General features: G+C 36.6%; 1 long non-coding RNA gene across 1 annotated transcript in view; it reads left to right on the forward strand.

The window, feature by feature from the left end:
• Positions 1–1,000: 1,000 nt before the first annotated feature.
• LOC117105806 overlaps positions 1,001–5,449 on the forward strand; it is an 11,090-nt gene continuing 6,641 nt past the window's right edge. Inside the window, exons 1-2 of the long non-coding RNA XR_004444947.1 lie at positions 1,001–1,257; positions 1,355–1,406. This is a non-coding gene — a long non-coding RNA (uncharacterized LOC117105806). The remainder of the gene's footprint in view (positions 1,258–1,354; positions 1,407–5,449) is intronic.

Genomic DNA, 5,449 nt, shown 5'->3' on the forward strand with positions numbered 1-5,449 from the left:
ATGGAATTCCCTTGACCCCTTTTTTAAATCTTTACCCAGTTTTTCTTCTTTTAAACTTAATATCAAACGATATCTGGTCTCGATGTATGGTAATTAAGCCTTCTAACTTATGTATTAAAATAGAAACCAGACTACCTGTTTATTTTTCAGTTTTTGTATTTTATTTTTATTTTAATGGTGGCCACATCTTAAAGTTTTTCTTAAACTTATTGTGGTCTCCCTCCACATAGATTTTTTGAATATGTTTGATCATGTATATGTTTGTTTTTGTTCATTATGTGGAAAATAAATAAATCAATCAATCAATCAGTATCATTTGTGCGATAATATATATATAATAGATCACTATATTAAACAAACTCGACTTTTAAGTTGATCCTCATCTATGCCTTGTTTTTTGTGTATATTTGGTCATGGTGAAATAAATGTTTGATGATTTTATTTGAAACTTTACGTCCTGAACGAATTATACCAAACAATTCGATCTGAGGCGAGTTCCATATTACTACATCATAATGTAATCTAGTTTACTTTTTAGCTGTTGCTTATCAAATTTGTATACGAAGCCATTATTTCCCACAACATTGTTGTTTTAAGGTAATCATACAGAAATATAATTACTTTAATTTAACCAATAAACACCGGTTATTAGAGGTTATCACTAATTTGATTAAAATGGCACATAAGTAAAACTGCACTTATCGATTATATAACTACTTATTAAAGCTGTACAGATTTACGCAAGTACTCGTACGATGATGCTACATGGTTGCTAACAAACAGTATAGGCTGGTACTACTATAATAGGTCATTGTAATTTTATATAGCATAGACGGAGTAACAGCAAAATTGACAAACTACAAATGTAATAAATATTCAGTAAGACCTAATTGGAGACGTCTGAACTTGTTATAATATCACTAAATTTTCTTGACAAGAAGATCCCTCATAAAAATTTGTAGTAGGCCTGATGACTGGTCAGTCCAACCGTGTTGGCAGATGAAACCGATGTGTGTGAATTCAAGCGAGGCTTTTCTATTAAAAATTACATGGAATAATAATGGTGCTAATAGCGGTATAGCTTTATCCTTATAATGAACTCTATACGATAAAAGTCACGTTAATGAATGGTGACACAAGCTAGATATGCTGTACAAGTCCAATTGGGCTCCAGATTACAACTGGTATACTCATATTTATTTTGTTATTTATTCTGTTATTCAAAATCGGACTTCTTTCAGGCCTTAAACAAGACATGTAAGTACATCTAATTTTAATGATGTAGTAAATTACACAATTTCGAACTTCATTCCTCATGTACAATATTTTAATTTGGCGTTTTCATCTGTTCTAGCTCATTTATATTTACGGAATAATGTGAATTTGTACACGATGTCCTTGTATAGGTAATGTTATCATTTCTTTTTTGTGATAGTCAGTAATAGCTTTTGATATATTAACGGATTACAAATTATCCATGCCTTGTTCACAACCGCTAATGTGTAAAACTGGTAATTTAGTAACAAAATGTAGCACACTCCACAGCTTATGTAGTGAAACTCCGCGCTAATGTAGAAACACCAACATAATTGCATCATAGCTAATGTAACTACTATCGCCAGCTAATGTAGGATATAGTATAAATTTGTTTGTTATCAAAGGGGAAGATATTATAATCGAGGTTACCAGTTTTAAACTATTACGTCTTTAAATTATCATCAACAGTAGGCCTACTACATTTCTTCGAAAAATCATCACGTGACATTGTTTCGATTTAATCTTTTAATCTGTTTGATGCCTGTTTGTTGTTTGCCATAGCACAGTATTCCTCAATGAATATTGTTCTATAAATAAATTATGAGATAAATTACCTCCGACGGGAATCGAACCTGTGACCTCTTGCTGTCAATGTGAACACCAAACCACTCCACCACCATCATTTTATCATATATGTATTTTATATGGCTACATATTTTATATTTTGCTCTGAGGAAGGGCTATTACCAAGGTACCAATGAAAGGCATTTCTAATGTTTTATCCCCTCTTGAAACTTGAAGCGGTCAGGTAAATTCTCTCATTCTATCATGTGTGTACCGGTATAGGCCTATGCAGAAAAAAATGAGTACAGTAGTTGCATACGTGTTCTTTTTTCCATGAATCGATAAACCCCAAAGAAAGGGGGTCGGGTGTCCTCCCCGGGAAAATTTTGATTCCTAGATGGCGGGAAATGAGCTTTCCCGACTTCTGAGGTGTATTTTAATGATTTTTAATTTTATTTTTCTTCCCTCTTGAAAATGGTCAGGTAAACTTTCTCATTGTTATTACAATAAATAGGCCTATTTGTGTATATACATTAAAAAAAAAAAAAGAATAGTTGCATACGTAGGCCTATTCTTTTTTCTATAAATTGATGAGCACCAAAGAGGACGGGGTTAGGAACATTTTTGTTCCTAGATGGCGGAAAATAAATAATAAAAGTTTAGGTTCCCCTCTTGAAAACGATTCAATGAATCGATGAACCCCAAAGAGAAAGGGGGTCCGGGTTCTCCGTGGGAAAATTTTGATTCATAGCTGGCGGAAAATGAGCTTTCCCACTTCTGAAATGTCTTTTAATTACATAATTTCTTCAAATTCAAGGTTTACCCCTCTTCCTAGATTGCGGAAGCTTTCCCGACTTCTGATTTTCCCATTGTAACCAAAAAAATTTCAGAAAGTAGGCCTAGAATTTTATATATATATATATTTTTGACCCCTGACCCCTCCAGATCCGCCAATGTAAGATATATAAGACAGACCGACAGACCAACCGACTGATGGAATGACCAACCGACGGACATTATTAATAAACTGCCTACCAATAAGTATAATGCAGGACACTCACTGCGTCGTACGACGAATTTAACTTCGCTCCCTGAGAGCGATAGACGACGCCACATCATGCCGCCTGTTGATTTTCGGTGGCTGTCTGAACGATCGTTCTCCGTAGAATCGCGTCGGCCGACGATGGTCGGGCCAGCGCAGTGAGTGCCCGGCTTAACTGAAATTGGGAATACAGATGTTAACCGTAATGGTGACCTACCGACGACCGCGACGAACATACGCCATTGTCGATCTTATGAACAATGCGATACCATTATTAAGGCTTATTGATTAGTGGTTACACCGAGATGAGCACCCAATAGAGATGTCAACAAAAAATGGAAGGGGAAATCGAGACACAACACTACCCATAGAGGGGCCCACTAAATCCGTCCCTGAATACCGTTCTATTCCACAATCACACTGTATCCTAAACCAATTGTTTTTAATTTTGTCATTTTTTTAGGCCACCATATTGATTGTAGTACAGTATGACTGCTCCATAACGCATCCGCATTTATTCAATTTCAAATACTCAAGTTCTAGTAAAGTTTGGTTAGGCCTACTTATATTGATATGTTGTGCCATAGAGTACATGTATTCTACACTGTTCGTTACGTTATTTAAGTCAATAAAAAAAAGTAGATAAGTCAATAAAAAAAAGTAGAATACATCATGATTTCAAAGTAATAGGCATATGACTACGTACCAACAACTTTTATTTACTAACATTTTCGTTATGGAAAACACCTTGCTGGTCCCGAAGGTGCCCCATCCCGTAACAGGAATAATAATATTAATGATATAGCTTTAATGGTGAGGTACTCAATTGAGAGCTCGGTAGGAAGTAAATCAACACTTCCCACGGCTCTCTAGATTGATAATATGTTTATAGAATTACCTGTATTGTTTTACTTCTTCATATTTCTCAAATTCATACATTTATAGCCATAAGAATAAATAAGTGAACAAAAATACGGTACAATCTATAAAAAACATACTAATTATAAATTGATCATAACTATTAAACCTCTACGTCAGTCAACATCTCGCTAGCACTAATGACTACTTATTCAGACGCATGCGCAGACTGTTTTCGCAACAACTAATTCCTCCATGTTTGTCGAGAGCCTCTTCTTAGAATTGTCATACCAACTGTATGAAGTGAGACCTAATACTCATGCATGTGGATTTGCTTTCCCCAATAAAATTAACATGACCTAACGAAGTTTGATCGATGTACTGCAGTATTTTAAAAGCACAATGTCAAAACTAACTATTATGAAAGACCGCGTGGGGTCTTGCACGACAACCTAGGAACTAAATATAGGTTCGTTTATATTAAATTATACCAAGAGAGAGATGTTATATACGTTATGATATACAACATCCCTTTTAGTCTTACTTTAACATAGCATAATAATTAATCAAAACATACCATAGGCCTACCTCCGAGGCGCCCCCCTCTCCACTGTTAATAAATGCTCTAGTATTTCAGCCTGCCCTTTCGGACATCTCTTGATCCGCCGATGCTAATCTTAGAGACGCCACTGATTATTACTCAGACGGCAACATTCTCAGAAGGGAACACAGCCAGCGACCGTTTTATACCCACAGAATGATGATGCATGTGAATAGTATAACCGGTATTGTAATCATTGGTTGATACGTCATCAATGTATTTTATTTCTATCGGCCTATGCCTAATTGGACATAATTATGAGACTATTTCCAATATAATCCAATTTCTTGCATGATTATAATCATACGTCTCTATTGCGCCAAAGACGGAAAAGTGCTTGAACTTATCACATCAAAATCGATAAGATATTTTATTTAGTTGGTGAGAGACCTTTACAAATCCGTTCACTGGGTGCCCCTCATGTTTCACACGTTTGTTTCCTTTGCTTTTTTGACGATTCTTTATAGCTTATCTTCTAATTCTAAGCTTGGTTGATTCCTATCTCCACTCTAAGTTAATTTCCACCTTATCGCCATAATACTTGAACTTCACAAGACAACCATAGACACACGATGCTCTACATTTGAGACTTGGGGGGTCAAGTTTATTTTTGTGAGAAAAAAATCCTGTAACTTAACGGAAATGTTAAGCCGGCCACTCACTGCGCCCGACGGTCGTCGGCCGGCGAGAATATGGAGAACGCAACGACGGCGGCGCACAACGGATCGTTTTAAATGACGATCAGTTCAGGCTGCTATACCGACAATCAACAGACGGCGTCACGTCGTCTAGCGCTCTCACATGGTGGACCTTTCCTATCAATTGAGTCCTTAGAGGTCGGCTTTACCCACCAGAACCAGAACCAGGGAGAGGATTCGGATCCGGTGAACCATTGAGTGCCCGACTTCACCCCCCAAAAAATCCTGAAATTGGAAGGCAAGCATCATAATGCCCCTTTCACACATTCACGATTTTTGCTACGATTGAGCACGAATTTTTAATTTTTAAAAACCGCAATGGCGCCGTACTAAATTTCGTGGTCAACCGTAATTCACCGTAGCACATCGTACTGGGTCTTGATGGGTGTACGGTAAGAATGGCCCCGGAAAAAATGGCCCCGGAAAAAA

Source organism: Anneissia japonica, unplaced genomic scaffold (genome assembly GCF_011630105.1).
Source record: "Anneissia japonica isolate Jap-2015-1 unplaced genomic scaffold, ASM1163010v1 scaffold287754_len4335492_cov202, whole genome shotgun sequence".
NCBI classification, from domain to species: Eukaryota; Metazoa; Echinodermata; class Crinoidea; order Comatulida; family Comatulidae; genus Anneissia; species Anneissia japonica.